General features: G+C 36.3%; 1 long non-coding RNA gene across 1 annotated transcript; it reads left to right on the top strand.

Moving 5' to 3' along the window:
• The first annotated feature begins 1215 nt into the window (after nucleotides 1-1215).
• Nucleotides 1216-16454, top strand: LOC114151210 (uncharacterized). Its single transcript, XR_003596900.1, has 2 exons — nucleotides 1216-1478; nucleotides 15993-16454. It is a non-coding gene; the product is annotated as an uncharacterized LOC114151210 (long non-coding RNA).
• The last annotated feature ends 932 nt before the right edge of the window (nucleotides 16455-17386 follow it).

The raw sequence follows: 17386 nt of genomic DNA, 5'->3' as shown, positions 1-17386 counted from the left end.
TATTGTTCTCAGCAAGTATCCAATTCTCCCTTAATGTCGACATAATTTTTAGTTGCCTACAATGGTGCGCAAATTGAAATCTCACTCAAGAGAAAAAACACATTTGAAATTTTGTTTTGAATATTTTGTTTCTAGAAAGCACAATATCTGAATTAAACAATCACAGACAATAAAGATGTGAAATTCTCAGCTACCGCTGAAGATCTCAAGTAAACACACATATACACATGCAATGCAAAAGGATCTCTGCATCTGTCCAAATGTGAGCAGCAATATCTTCACCTTGCAGGCGGCTATGGGGAGGAAAGGCTTAGCGGCTTGCTCACTTTCTTCCTTCACTGGCTGTGAAGTGGAGTCTGAGGTGTCAGGAGGTTTTTTTTCTTTTCCCCTCCCTTCCTATTTCTCTACTCTTTCTCTCTTTTTTCACAGCAAGTATGTCTGTATAGTGGCTGAGTTTGAGCTTTACAGGGAACGCTGCAAGAGCTTGATAAGAAGCTAAAAGCTAGATATACACATCCCAGAGTGAGCTGCAGAAACACAGCCAGTGAGACAGTAAACAGATCACACGCAGAATGTTTCTTGAATTTGCACGTGGCAAATGATATGGAGGTGCTAGCGGGAGGTAAACATAAAAAGTTCTTTGCACCTAAAATGTATTGTGAAGGGACAGCTAGAAATAACATTTGCCTCCCATGCTTCCATGCAGGCATATTGAATTGACCCCTTCATTATTTTCCTCTAAAAGAGACTAAATTAATATTCAACAACAGTTAATATAAATACCAAGTGTTTATTCCCTTTAGCCTCTATTATGGGAGCTTTTTAAAAAAAAAAAAAATGCATCTCACACATTCAAGCTTTTAGCTCATCTCCTTTTATAAAGACCAAGCAATTACTCTGGTTTGCTGACACACTGAATGCCAACACAACAATGCCTCTTCTTTCTCCTCAGGACTCCCCCAACAACATTATGAAAACACACGCATGCACACCCCCACACACACATTGATTTCACTACCACTCTCCCCACCCAAAATCCCTTTCACTCCGCCCTGTTCCCCTCCTAAAATACAAGTTGCAGCTGGTTGCTATGACTACAACAAGAGTTCATAAATCCAACCACAGAGGGACTCTTCATTCCTTAAAAATTATCGGCAGGATTTTTTTTTTTGAGAGGGAGGGCAGAAAGTGGAGGGGGTTGGGGGTTTGGGGCTGCGGCAAACAGGGAGAAGGATTTGGATAAAGAAGGTTGAGGGGATAGTGCACATGGAGGAAGCCCATCCTTTCCCTCCACCACGTGTCCTGCTGAAGCAGATGGTGCCGTGTGGCTCCGCCATGCCACTGTGGTCGCCTTGTGAGCGCTGCTGCCATAAGGAGGTGGGTTAGTGGGAGATTTGGGGTGACAGTGTTTGGCAGGGGCTACAAAGTGAAGATGTAGGGAGGGGAGAAAGCGCTTGGTGCCTTGGGCTGACACCAAGGTAAGCTGCTGTTATGTTTCTGTCTCTCTGATTTAGTGCCCAAGTGGTGAAAGAAAAGAGAAAGCCAAGGGTAGCTTTAGGTTTAGGGTTTAAGCATGTCAGGGCACATCATGGTACATTTTAGTTTGTTATGTAAATGCCTTCACTAGTCCTGCCATTCACAGAGCAAAGTCATTTTGTTACATTTTAAAGAAAGCAAAACAAACAGGGCATAGAAAATAATACAGTTTGAATGACAGTACACATAAAGTCCAAAACAAACAAACATGTGAAAAAGTAAAGAAAACAAAAGACTTACTTTATGTTTTTTAATCTGTATGTACATTTTTTTTTAATTCTTGTTTTATGTTTTTTAACCTATGTGCTACAACGTCCTGCACATTTTTACCATTCTTGATCACAATATGTAAAGAAAAATAATAAAATCAGTCCCTACACATTGAAAAAATGCAGTAGTTATATCACTATATTTTGAGATTATACTGTAGTATACTTTCCATACCATCCTCCTCAATGTGTGTGGTGGAAATGTGAACTTGTGCCTGCGTCCAGCCATGTTTGCTAGTTCTTCTTCTTTTTTTTTTGTTCTGAATTAATTTTTAAAAATTATTATTATTAAATTATATCTCCGAGTGTATAAATGTAGGTCTTTAGGTGAGAAAAAAATTCCCTTATATCCATTTTTTGTTTCAATTAATGAACATCAACACACTCAGCATATCTCACTTCACTTTATCATTTTGAATAAAGTTTAACGGAAATGGGTTATATGTCATATTTGTGTATATTTATAATTAAAATGTAATAGATTTTTTTCACCAGAGCATGAATATACTTAAATTAAATGCGGCTTTCATGAATAAAACACTTAAATTAGGGTACTGCAAAAACAATTTTAAGGATTTTTAAACATCTTTAAAAAAGTGCTGGAAAATTATACATTTTCTTTTACTTCTCTTGTTGCTGTAGTAAAAACATCCTGCCTTGGATTTTCCCTTTCTTTCCTTTCTTTTAGTGCACCTTAGCAAAAAAACAAAAAAACCAAACAAAAACATACATTTCTACTAAAGATCATTATAATCAAGGACAGTGGTTTTAAAAGCTTACTCTTTAAATGCTGTGTAAAAAAGACAGCTACCTCTCTGCCATACACATTCCAACAAATAATCTGCTGGAGATCCACAGGCAAAATAACAAGAATGATTATACTTCTAAAAATAGATTTTAAAGATTACTTCAAAAACGATCCCCAATCAATCTGGAACAGCTTTTTACAGACAAAGAACCTCAAAGGGATCAATGTTTCTAATACTGGACGTCAGTGTGGTTACATATAACAAAAATAATTTCCGTTAAGAGTACAAAACTGTAAACACGATGCAACAGAAGGTTATATTGTTAAATGGCTACTTGGTTGTCTCACTGCAGGCACCGCACAAAAGACAGAAGAATGAAAAAAGCTTTTTAGAACACAATTGGTTACGCCGTGTCAGAAGAGCAGGTTTGTGTAAGTCTTGAATCCTAATGCAACACTATGACCCCAAACACTCAGCTGGAAATAGCTCAAAGCATGGTTGAAAATAAATGAAATAGCCTGTCATGAACTTCAAAGTAGTGATCCTAACATCCAGGAATGGTGGGTATTTTACTTTCAGGTTGACTACGAATATTGTGTAAAAGCGTGATCACAGTGAGATGGGGTGGAAGAGTTTGACGAGGGGCACATCGAGGTGACATGGTGTTCTGTATTGGACGGAGGATGAGTGGTGGTTGAAGAAGGTCATCTGCCTGAATAGTCCTGCACACATCCCGACATGCTCTGCCTGCGTCTGTCACATGCAAATAGTTATGCGTACATTAGCCTTCTGCTTGGATGAAGTCCATCTGCAGTCTTGACCACAAATGATATAAAAGTGTAATCACTAGAAAAAACATGAAACACACAACTGCTCCCTTTAATCCACTGCACTCCACATCCACACGCACGCATACAGACGTCCCACAATGCTCATTACACTGTATGCACCGATGCACTCTAACACACAGTAATACACAGACACATCAACCTTCTCAGTCCGTAGCATGGAAGAATGAAGCCAGTGTGTGTGAGGCTGCTATACCAGACAAGGGCAGGGCACAGCATTTTTCAGGGGCATGTGTGTGTATGTAACAGTGTGTGTCGGGGGCGCAGCAGGCTTTGGAAATGTGGGTTGGTTTTGGGAGAGGCCTTAGCCAATACATTTGAAATGCATTTAAGTAGATAGATAGAGACACAAATAGAATCAGAGACGTTCTGGGAGTCGCAACGTGACAAACTGGGAGATTTGTGGGTGCATTTGAAGTACAAAGCCTTTGAAGGATGTAAAAGTTGATCTTTACAGGCTAGTTCGGGAACAAATGATTAAAATCATGGACGTTTCTGAGCTAAATTTAGAAGCTTTTCTAAAAGCAGAACACAAAGGATCTGAACAAAAAAAAGAAATGCAGCATACAAAATCAAAAATCTGTCACGGTCTGCACTCCCCTCTATTAGCTGCATTTTTACTAAACTAGTAAGCATAAGCAGTTATACTAGTTACATGAAAAAATGCAAAGAATAAATTAAAATAGGATATGTGGGCTCAAATAAATTAATTTTAGAAAACCAAACTACTGTCACATGGAATGTATGAGCGATTATATATTCTATGATGTGGCAAATAGTGCCTGAGTGTATAATGAACTCTGGTGCTTTCAGTCTCATTTAGAAGCAGCTCTTTAATCGGTCCAAGATCTATTGCAACACTTTAAGTGACTTAATGTGTGGTATATGTTAATATTTTGCTCAAGTACACTTCAGCATAATACTCTGCTGTACTTCTCTCAGAAGTGAGACAAGCTGTTTCAGTAACACCGTCTTCTCAACAAGCTCACCTTAATCCTACTGCCCACAGCCTCTTTCGGATATTTTTTCCCCTTATTATTAAGTATTGTGTCATGTTTTGCTAATTTTTGTTTTCATTGAACATATTGATAGTTTCATATAACATAAAAATGGATGATGAACATTTACTCCATTTTTTTTTTACAATAGAAGGTAACTTATAGTTATGAACAACCAGAGGAAGAGTGTACTACTGTTGGTGGATGAAACATCTGAGGTTATACCTTACAGTAAAAAAAGAAATGCAATCATTTCTGCAAAACCCCCACCCCCGTATACCTACAAATAGTCTTACTGAACTTGCTTAGAGAAGGGTTATAATACCGTGGAAAACTTCAAAGTCCAAAACACCCATATAGTTGGTTCCAGTTCAAGAAATAAAACCACCAAAACTACAGGTGTTCTCCACTCAGCAGCAGAGTTGTGCAACACGTGTCAGACTTTTCTGAGTATTTCTTTCACTTAAGCGGACATTGTCACATTTATGCCTACTTTTCTTAACTACTGTGGTATTTTGAATGAAATCAAGTGCATGAAGTTAGTCTTCATGTCTTGTGAGAATAGGAAAGGGATACCAGTTGAAGTAATATAAAATGTACATGCATCACAATGAGAATCAAAAAGCTTCATGTATTGGTTCTCATTTTCATAACATTTTGACACAGTGTTTTGAAATTATTGATCCTAAAATGGGAAAATTTGTTCTCATTTAAAAAAATAATAATTACATCATGCTGAGTTTTATATTAGGTTATAAAAAACTGTTTTTATTATTATTATTTTACATAAGTGCTGTAGACGGATTCAATTTATAGCTTACATGAGTGTTTTGTGAATTATGTTTTTTTTTGCAAGGCACGATGTCAGATGAACTGAAGCAGTGGCTTCCAGTCAACAACTCCTCTGTCATTAGGCCGCATTGTTTCACTCATTGCCCTTTTATTCCTTTCACTCATCATTTTCTTTTCAGAGCAGCAGATGTGAATGAGTCTGCGTATGTGCAAGCAATTTTTGCGGTTCCATAAGTGAATGCGTGTGCATAAGTGTGTGTTTCTGAAAGAGTGTGAGGGAAGTTAGCCAATGAGTCTTTTCTTTTGAAACCCAGAGGGCCTGTGACCGACTCCAGTCCCCAACATGGTTGCCGTAAATCAGAGGGAGAAAGAGCTAAGTTAATTGCACAGGCGTTTATGAAGGAGAGAGCCTTGATTTACTCCAAAAGCTTTACATCTCCCCTGCGGATGTGGAGTGATGAAAGGAGTGGAGTCAGAGAGAAGGGGAAGGGGGAGTATGGGAGAGGGGACAGGGATAGAACATATGGGGTGTGAACAAAGTTCACTCACAGCACATTAGATTAGATGATTGGTAAACTAGATTATGAGAAGATATGCATCTCTTGCCTTGGGAATTATTACTGAAAAGTTAGGACGAAGGAACTTTCTCTTTATAGAGGCAAAACTTAACATTTCAGAAACTTTCCTTTCTCATGCTTTCAAGGGACTCCTTAAAACTAGACTGAAAGAAGTTGAAAGTGTTTTACTTAGCTGTAAGGAAATGTTGTGGGATATACTGGGTTAGTTCTGTACTCTATTGTTTATCCATATACATATTTCCCTTCCTTGTATTTATTTTATGGAACACATACACTTAGCTACATTTCATATTGAATGTATTTTAAATTGAATCTTTAACAATAGTGGCAATTTTAGTTTAGGTGATCAGGACTCCCTGAAGGAGGAGAAGGTAAATTTGTTTGGGGCTCACTAAATAAATGTGAAAATGTAGTGCGTGGCATTTAATGGCTCTTCAATATGTGTACTTTTTTGTCACATGAAAATCACAAATTTTAATGCATTACTGTGCATTGTATGAATATTCACCCTTTAATACCCCAGAATGTAACTCATTTGTAAATAAACACTACCTTGTGGAGGCAATTTAACTTCAATATAAATTAAATTAAATTTCAATGGAGAATATTTATTCAAACACCAACATTTTTTTTACAATTTTGGAAACCATGTATCATTTTCTTTCCACTTTCTACTAAAAAGCGTTGAACTGAGAGGTAGTTCATGGAATAAGTTCAGCAGATGCATAGTTCTGCTGCCGCTAGTCTGGTGGAGCTGTGCAGGGAAGGAATGGGAGCTCTGTGAGGCGGAAGCTCAGCTGAAACTACAGCTACAAGGAGTAGCTTCAAGGATATATGCACCACTTTGTGGGAACAAGCATGTAGGCACCTCCAAATGGCTGCCAGAGGAGATTCAAGCTTTCCTCAATAATAGAATCAAAGCAACACTCTAGGTATTTTTCTTTTGATGAGGAAAAAACACTATAACATTATATAAAGCTAAAAAAAGATGTTTTGCATAATTGACCCTCGCTTATGTTTTTAAGCATTTTTAATTATATAATATCTTTAAACTGAAATGTAAACGAGAGGATTGCCACATTGGCATATATGAATGTATAAATGTTCTCATTCGATGGGAGATGGCTCTTCTGATTCAACACAAAGCATTTGCTCTTGAAGATGGAAAACACCACATGCTTCAGGGTGTATCATTTTGATTCCTTGTGCAATGTGGTCTTTCTGAATATCATGTCATTTACAACTAAAATGTATACTGAAACAAAAAAAAGCATGCTTGCTTTTTTTTTTTTTTTTTACTGAAATACCAATAATCAAGAAACTACAATATGCCACTGCCTCACTCACCAGCTTGAAATACAAAAAAATCATAAATTATAAAAAGGGGGTAGACATATCACCAGAAGTTATTTTAAGTGTCTAAAGGTTGGGAGTGAATGCATGTCTACATGGCTGAGTCTTCCATCTGCCCTTTCATACATTCATAAAGCCTTTGTGTATATATTCAGTTGCACACATTACACACCCATCGTTGCTAATTAGTAGTGATCAACTTTGGATAAGGACACGTTGCGATCCTGCCCTCAACAAAAAAGCCACAGTGAAGAGGTTTGATGGGTTCCCATGCTCACGGAACATCTGTCTTTTCCACAATAAGACAGATTTTATGCAGCACTCAACTCCACTTCTCCCCTTTCCTCCAAATTTAGCAACGCAAGCTAGTATCTAGCTCTCTGGCTTCTTTCCTGTGTGATGATGCTATCAGGGTTTCAGATGCTTTTTCAGCAGCTGCACGCTGCATGCAGTTCTTGCGCGCGCGCACACACAGCAAAGAAGGAGGTGGAAGCGGTAAAAAACCGTTGAGGCCGTGGTTTTGAGGGTAGGTCTATGTGGTTGATGATGGGAAACATTCGTTACAGTAGTATAGAAGACCTGAAGCCACGACACAGGCTTCAGGTCTTCTATTTTGTATCTCAAAATGCATTACAGTTACAATGACAGACGAAGAAGGATCAGTAAAAATGTAAAAAGACAAAGCTGCAAGTTCACCACATATTTCATTTTGTGGTTTTGCATCAGAAACAAAGCACCATATTCTTTCCCTTCAAATGTAATCATCTAAGTAATTCAAATAATTGAAAAAACAATGATGTGATAAATAGAAGTTTTCTAAAATCATCATTTGACTTTGTTCAGGTTGACAAACGACCATTATAAGCAAAGTGCTGAAAAATGTAATTGGAAAGTGCACAAAGGATAAAGAAAAAAAATAGGAAGGTTAAATTGGTAAATAATTTTAATTTAAAGTAGCATCGTTACTTACTGGAGTTTTTTTCTCAGAGGTTTACTGTTGAGACCTCCCGCTTGCTGATCATCAGAGGGAATCGGGCAGATGGGTGCTGACAAAAACAGAAAACAAGGAAGTAATGGCTGAAGTATTATCTTCAGGAGGCCAATAGTTACTGTCAAGACAGCGTATTTCAGTTGTTGGCAGGTCACTAGAGAATATATCTGTGAGATGATAAAGGAAAGGTGTCAAAGAAAAGATCAAGAACTAACTTGGGGTAGACACAAAAGTTCTATAGCACAGTGGGACAATAATAATTCTTTCAAAATACTAGAAGAACTGGAAAACTGTAAGGGTTAATACAGCAACTAAAGATGTACAGTCTAGTGTGGAGACAGAAGCAATGGAGTTTGGCTGCATTCTGGACAAGAATCAGCAGGTTAAACACGATGAAGTATCAGTGGGAGTAAGAAATAAGACAGACAGAAACAACAAAAAACTAAATAATCATGCCAGTATTATGGTGTTGCTATTATTTATTTTACCAATAAATAATAGCTTATTTGTTTTACCAATAAATAATAGCCAATTAAATCAACCCTCTTATTTCCTTAATATAGCTATAGTTTGTACGATGGAAGGCTACATAAAAGACAAAACAAAGAGAGGTACACAATTTAACATCTGCCAATTTGAATGCAGATATTTGACCTATTTTGCTGTAACGTTTTTCTTTCATTTCTTTGTCCTCCCACGTACAATAACTATTTTCATAGCCTAATCATCCCTGTAGTACAGCATTGTAATTTACCTCTTAGACAATATTTTAATCTAGCATTTCACTCTTATCTATCAATCTAGCATTTTCCATCTTATAACATTTCAATGTTTCTAGTTGTGTTTTGAAAAAAATTGGCTTTCTACTTACCATAATCAGATGACTTCCTGAACTACCTTTTTAAACTGAAATGCAGTATATAGTTGTTTTCAAAGTTCTTGTCCTTGAGTTATTTTGGACATATAAGTCACCCTAAGGGCTTAACATGCCTTTCTCCTTTTTTTTTTTACACAATTTGTAGCTAAACCAACAACCTCTGAGATCTACACTTTCCACTACACTACTTTAGGTTCACTACACATTAACAGCCTGTAAGGGGTAGTTAATGGCATATTTCACCGCGCTGTATTTCTGTAAAACAAGCTCCAGAGTTTTTTTTTTTTTTTTTCCTTCTCCTGCTCATGGTCCGACCCTTCAATTTGGTGCTACCCTCTGACTAGGAGTCTCATCCTCACTCCTGCCTTGTACAAACACAGTCACAAAAATCTAGGCAGAACATGGATCTCTGCCCTAATGGGAGGTACATTTCATCATTACACATGACATATTGCTTAGGCTTTGTGGTCAAGCACTCTTGGAGATTGACAGGAATTGATCATACAATCTTTAGTTGTATGATCAACCTTTAGTACATAAAAAAGCAAATAGAACAATAGACATACCACTTTCTGAAACATTATTGCTTATGTATAAACAAGATGCAGAGGCAATGCCCTCCAATATCAAACTCATATGTGGATGACTGAGATATAGTGAATAGGTTCACAAATAAAAAAATAAATATATTTGTTTTCATTTCATATAATGGATGTGTCCTTTAATCTTAGGAAAATTAAAACATTTTTTTTTTTGACACCACGCATTTTGAAGACTGTGATTTAGAATTTGTGATTCTAAAGAAGAAACATTGTTGCATATACTATTATCTTGAGGTGAACTAGTTTGAATCAAATATGCTGATTAGCTAAAGGAAAGTACATGCTTTTACAATGTTTGGTTTGTACAAAACGGTCACCATTTTCTCCAAACAATGTTTCTTGGCAAGAATAAAACTCTAGAAAATGTTTTATGCTGAGTTCTGACCTCAATAGAGGAATCTGCAATCATTCCACCGCTACTAAGAACTAAGTGTTTTCAGGTGCTACAATCCCTTTAGTTTTACTCCAGAGGGATTTAAAAGACATGAATATGGATATGACGATGAACTCGATGATGACGGTAGTTTGGTCTCTCTTCAGATAAGCGCTAATCGCATTTGGAGACTGTAACTACAAAGCTAGGTATAAATTTGGCCAGCAGCATTATCTGCATGGGGGATGCGGTATGAGTGAAGGTACTTTTTGCGTATATGTGTGTAAGTGTGCATGTTGAGGTGAATGAATTATTTACCCTAAAAGAGAGCATATCTTCATGGCAGTGGGTGGGGTGCAGGATGTTATCAGGGAACAGATAATCCCAAACTAGGGATTGATCTTTTGACTTCTTCCTCATCATTTCTTTCCTCCTACCCCCTCCTCCTTCTTTTCACCCTCATCCTTGCGCTCATCTTCCAATCATCTGTCTTTTTCTTCTTTTTCAGTCTTTTTTTCAACCGCTACTGCTCTGTGAAAACGGAGTAGCTGAATGGGGGGTTATAATTAGCCCAGATAGTCTTATTCATATTCAAATTATATATCTAATCTCACCAAGGATTTCTAACAAGAAATAAGGATTGGATTGCTCATTTCCATCAGAAGATTTGATAGGTCACATTCCCAAGAACAGAGTAAACCAAATCTCTTCCAGTATGTTAAATTCAGCACTGTCTTCTGACAACCCGGGCCATTTGCATAAACACCACCCCATGCATGGCACCTAAAGCATCTGTACCCAAACTTTTCAATTTCATGCAAGCAAAATAACAGACAGACTTGTAATCTGGACTATCATTATATTTTAAAATTATATTTATTTGACTTTTTGAAACCATCTAAAGACCAAAGCAAAGAATGATGGTCTTGGTAAACATAGCATTCAGTTATATATATATCTATATATATATAGATATATATATATAGATATATATCAGGCCCCCTCAGTCAAGATTTACAGCTACAAGTCCTTTTGGATATGTCTCAAAATAGCTTTGCACATCCACAGATTGACGTATTTGCAAATGTTTCTTGGAGCTATTTAGCAAAACAGTTCAAGCTCAGTCAGATTGGATGGGGAGCATATGCAAAAAGTAATTCTACAGTCTCACCAAAAATCCTCAATTGGATCTAAATCTGTAAGGTCAAGGGGTGATTCTAACACATGGAGGCATGAATCTAAAACATCCCACTGGAAGCCTGGCTGTTACGTAGTGCATTGCTTTACTGGAAGGTGAATTTCTGTCTCTGTCTCTTTAGATAGTTATAACAGTTTGTCTTCCAGTATTGTTCTACATTCACTTCCATCCACCTTACCATCAAGCTAGACGCGGGGACCCTGCTGAAGAAGAATCTCTCCTTATCCTGAAATCAGTCTGTCAGGAATGGAAATGAGCAATATCAATACTTTTGAAGGGAAATGTCCGATGTTGAAGAAGAAAAAAAAACATTATTTCTTTTAAATTAAAGGAATGTCCGTCAGGTAGGAATACCTTTTAAAGTATGAGTAAGACTAGATAATAGGCTCTAGCCCATTATCAAAACAGCTCAAATGCAACTAAATAAATATTTGCTTTGAATGCTTTTAGTCAAAACTGATTAAACTTCTACTGATGCTATATACAAAAAACTACCAATATGTTTATGTTTATTTTAAACAATTAATCAGTTATACTAATACATGTATTTTTTAGTAATTCAGAAAAGGCCCGACTCTTCTCTAAGGCAGGAGCTATGTCACAAGAAAGCAGTGAAGCTTGCTTGACGTGTATATATAAAAAGAGAAAAAAAAGCCCCTCTACACTCACCTCAGGGCGCGTGGTGCATCCGTGCCCTACATGCTCATCCAAGCAGAAGCTAATGTAGCTTCTTCCTCTCTGGCTCATAGTTTGTCATTTATCTCACCTAAATGATGTGCTGCAAAAAATTCTGTTTTGAGACTGAGAAGAACAGATTATGCATGTACGTATTTGTATTTTTACATGTGAAATTGACATTCACTGCCTTGCATTTAAGGTCTGAGCCATTTGCAAGCAAGAAAACAGCTTTAACTGTTTTGCAGAGCAAATGTATTTATACTTTCCCATAATCCAACACATTACATTTCATATTTTGTGTAATTTAGTATGATTTTATGAGACTAACTCAATTAAGTGCTGTGAATGGAATCATTATGTATTCAGTGAACACAAGATGTTAGCTCTTTCTTGAAGAGCTAAGTCTGCCAGTTGCTGTTGCTATTTTGAGATTTAAAACTTTATTTTGAAATAGTTTTGAATTTTTTTTTATTATATGTGGGAATTTCTGCTTCAAGTACACCATACAGTGTACTGTAAATACACTACATATAAAATAAAGATTTTGACTTGAGGGGTGGGGGTTAGCTTTCAGAGGGTTTTTTTTGTTTTCACAAAAAAAGAAAAAAAAATACCAAACAGTAAACAACAAGGCTTGATTGTTAGACTTGAGTGACAAACACTAGTCAGAAAAGTAGTAATAATTGACCTACAAAAAAAACAACATTTTTTTTTATAAACACACAGGACTATGTGTCCAAAGAAAAAGAAAACAGAACAAATAATTAACATCAAATCTCCCCTCCCTTTGCAATCAGACAGTGGTATGATCCACTTTAGTGGTTTTGGTATTTAGAGAAATCTGATACAACTAGCATTTTTTCCTTGATGTGGTACTCCATCTGAAGCTCTGAAGTAGCTGGTAACATTTAGCCACTTGTCTGATTTATGGCAGCAGGAACAGCTGTCACACTGACCAATAACATTTTTTATACAACAGTACATCTAACAAGCTAACAAACTTTTTCACCAGAAAACTGGAGATGCTCTAGTTGATTGACCAGAAGCTGAAATTGGCCAGTTTTTTTTCTTAGATTCAAAAATCATAAATGATAACCTATTTATTAAATCCATCCAAACCAAGAACCTCCAACATTTTCAGTTAACAACTCAACATGGTGAACTATTTGCCTATGTGTTCTTTCAGAATTGGGTGTGTGTGTGTGTGTGTGTGTGTCACAAACACGCTAAGGAGTATACCGTAACTTAATTTTCAATTTATACCACCATGTTCATCTTAGAGCTTCCACTAGCCTAGTTTAGAAGTATCACAAATGACCTAGTATTTCTTGGCTTTATCAGATATAAAGAATCTGTGTTGAGGTGAAGGCACCATATTTCCCTGACTGGAATCAAATGGACAATGTGATCATGGGCTTGAATACATTGATCAAACTATAGACTCCCAGGCATAGTTTTGTATTTATTTGTTTGAATTAAGGTCCTTCTGTTTCAAAAGCAACAATGAAATGCCCTAACTGACAGAAGCCACTCTGTACCATCTCTGATGCCAGTTTAAATCTGCCTAGTGATTGACAGCAATGGCATTTCATGGTTGGAAGACATTTCTTTTCAAAAGCTCTATCTCAAGATTGACCTGTCATTGTGTCCTTACCCTATAAAGTGTTTGAGCATGGTTCTTGATCTTTCATGTGGGTTCTTGATGTTAGACATTTGTTACTTATTCCAATTTCTCAGTGTCCATCTCTGGAAATAGGTGGGTGTGGCAGCTGTGCACATTGTTTACAGTGTCCTCAGGGCAGGACTCTGCACATTCCATTGGCCAATATGTTCATATTAGTGTACTGACTAGAATTGAAAAGCATTGCAAATATGTCTATATAGAGTGTATAGACAGTGAAACTATAAAGCTAATAGATGAAGAAAGGCAAATTACAAACCAAGTATAACTTTCTTTGTAGAGCGTAGATGGGTATTTACACCTGCCATAACTTACTTTGCTCTGAACTATGTGGGCTCCAGACAGTTTGATTTGATACACATTATTTTTCTAAATAACGTAAGTAGGATTTCTACACCATATGAAAACATTTGTGTGACAATAATTCATGTTGGGTAACATAAATGATATGACTCATAATTAGGACGACCTACCTGAAACAGATACAGAATGTCCTTGATTCCATTAGTCATTTTCTTTTACATTTGTTTGTGCTGTTTTTTAGTGCATGCAATATGAGTAATTGATGTTGACATTTTCATGTGGCCTCATTACTTTATGGTTGATTAATTCAGACACTTCATGCATTCGGAAACACAACTGCAAGACTTGGACAGAAGTCAAGGGTAGAATCTTTAATCCGTTAGAGTGGGCTACAAAAGACAAATTATATACACATCTATCTTAGTATAAAATTATCTTGTGATGGAGCAAGATTCTCTAAGGAGTTGATCAGGATTAATTGCAATCACAGTGTGTATCAGTTTTGAATTGTTTTATTCCAACCAGTATGAAATACTGGTAGTTTAAAACAAAAACAAACTGTTTTCAAATGGTGATTTAATATTTTCAGAGAAAAAAAGAAATCCAACTCAACCTGGTCTGATATGAAGAAGTAATCGCCTCCTTGTAACATGGGCCTACTTTGCTGTTTTTGAATTTCGATGACTTGCTATTATTGACGAAACCAATAATTCTGCTCTCCATCATAAAATCTTAAGGGAATCGTCTGGCCGTCAGTTTTTGACCTTAAGATCAAGAGAATCTGTTTTTGCAGCAGGACAATGGTCCAAAGTATGGGAGGACCGAAAGTGGTTTATGTGCCCAAGTTAAAGTCTGGAGTTAATTCTGATTAGGATGCCGTTTCATAGCCCTTCACGCTTGCTAACTAAAATAATTATGCAAAGAATAGTGGGCCAAAATTGCTTGACATAGGTGAAACGCTTCAATGCCAGTTGTCAAGGTCAAGGGTTGTCAGGTTTAAGGAACAATCAATTTGTTAGATTTTTTTTTACATAGGGCCAGATTGTTTTGGTCTTTAGAAATACTTTTTGTTGATCTTAAAAATATATTATTAAAACAGCTATTTGTTTTTGGCCAAGTTTTCTTTGAGTGATTCAACACATGTTTATATGAAACATTTAGGCATATAAAAAGGCAAAAATAACTAAAATTTTGTGGCATTGTAACTAGATTGTATTTGTGCCTTTTCTCAATGCTGGGTTTTATTCAGTCAGCCATCTGTAATTCATATTTGAGGCTTCCTGATTAAAAAAGTTTGGATTCACTTGGCTTGTCAAATCTCCTGAACATGAATCACAGGATAATTGGACACTGCCAATTATTTTGATGCACCGTATGTTATGAGGAAGAGGCTGATTGCTCTCCTGTCCCTCCTGTGAAAAAGCATAAATCAATACCCACACTTCTCTGGTCATTAATGTGTTCTTGAATGGCAACAAAAGTCCAAAAACCTACAGAGAAAATTACTTATATGAATCACCAGAAGAACATTTTAGGGTTCAGTTTAATTTTTTATTAGAAAGGAATATTTTTTGCAGAGCACAAAACTGCAGTTGTTGTCAACATCGAGTGCAACAGAAACAAAATAAACATGTATTTTATATGATATTTTACAAGTACATCGCAAATACTTCACCAGGAAGGGTGGCAAATATACATTTAATTATGGATGATGGTGTCAAACCATCAGTCAGTATTAGAGGTTAAATCTCAGACACCAAAACTAAGGAAGCAGCTTTATCATCATAGACTCTGTTTGGTAAATATCTAGCCAAAACATTTGAACTCAAATGTTTATAAATGTTGTGTGTCTTTAGTGATGTGTCTCTTGTTGAATTTTTCAAGTTAAGAATATTAATTCAAATTGAATTATGGCTCTTTTTAAAATTCAGTTCACAAAGATTGAAATACATTCCTTAATTATGTGTGCTTGAACACAAACATATATAGTATGTACAGTATATGTCTTTTTTTTCTGTTTTTTTTTTTTTTTTTTTTTTTTACAAAAGTGCTGTTCAGTGAATTTTAGTTTAGTTGGATGTTTTATCTCTTTTTTTCTTTCCTTTATTGCACATCTGAGCTGTGTCTGGGTCCTGCAGTAGAATTAATGGAGTGTGTCTTTTTCAGGCTTTGGGAGGCGACTCCCTGCTGGTACTGCAGTGAGAGAGGAGCAGGGGAGCAACCAGACGAGCAAAGACAGCCGCCACCTCACACTGGGTGATGACTGAACTAACTCCATCTTGCACACTAATAATACGGCATCAGTGGCTCTTGGTGCTGAGCTTGCAGACCACGGGCATCACTAACTCTATTTTGTGCTCAGAATCATACATTCCTTATCAAAAGTATAAAAGTGTCATATTTCTTCACTCTTTTCCGGGCTTTACTCAGACTGCACTCCAGATCTTTTCCATAAAAAACTTTTTAGGAGCAGTCTGACAGAGACAGAGCTGTGTTTGAGGTATTGGTTTGTTGGTTTGATGTATCTGTTATTCGTATGGACCACAAAGAAAGTGGATGTGATCTTTTCCTTCAAAACTGCCTTGTGAATACAATTCTAAAATAAACTATAAAAACTATCACACCATACCACATGCTGACTTGACAATTGTTATCCACTTTGCCTTGTATTACACTGTTATAGACTATGTATTAGGTATTTTAAGTTATTAAAATCTCAGTGAGATGTCTGAAAAGCAAATCAAAGAAGCAAAAAAAAAAAAACATGTAAGAAACTAAAAACCATGTTCTCTAATGGTGCATGTCTAACTTCAGACAGGAGAGCAAGAAAATTGCAAACAACAGAAAATCTGAAACCTGTTACAGCGAAGTTGCTATGCTTTATCCTTTTGACATTTTAATCTCAGGTCTGTCACTAAATGTTCTAAATTTGGAAAGTCTCCATTTTCTAGGAAATATAAATGTAGACAGATGTTTACAGTTAGCAATGCTAACCACACTAATCGCCATCACAAGAAGTTGTGGCACAGCTTAAAATGTTAATTTCCTAGGCAACTTATCTTTGTTTAGAAATGAAACACATGCACACATGCAAAACGTTGCCTCTGCTTCCAAAATACACAATTAATTAGTGCCTAGGAAAAATTACTTGCTGTTCTTTTATATTCCAGTGTTTCATTTATTCAAGAAAAATCATCATCGGCTAAAATAACTTTTGGCAGGTCAAAGCTTTACAGAAAAGAAATCTTCCACAAAACTATAAGTGGTGCACATGAACTTTTCATAACACAATACAAATATTATAGGGTACTCTTTAATTTGTGATGCATAACTTGTTGCTTGGTTCAAAGTATGTCAGATGACTAGAGTAAGATAACTATTGTAATCATTTTGTTTCATTTTTCTTGACTACAACTGGATCAATGTTGATTCTTTAAACACTATGACTGACTATAGTCAATAGCAAGAAACTAGAAAGATGTCTTAGCAGCAGGAGAGGCCGTGTTACAACTTTATTGAAACATCAAATGAAATTCTTAACATTCTGAGGGAGCCTTTGG

The sequence above is a fragment of the Xiphophorus couchianus genome, chromosome 9 (assembly GCF_001444195.1).
Source record: "Xiphophorus couchianus chromosome 9, X_couchianus-1.0, whole genome shotgun sequence".
In the NCBI taxonomy this organism is placed as follows: Eukaryota; Metazoa; Chordata; class Actinopteri; order Cyprinodontiformes; family Poeciliidae; genus Xiphophorus; species Xiphophorus couchianus.
This window is presented reverse-complemented; position numbering and strand designations above follow the sequence as displayed.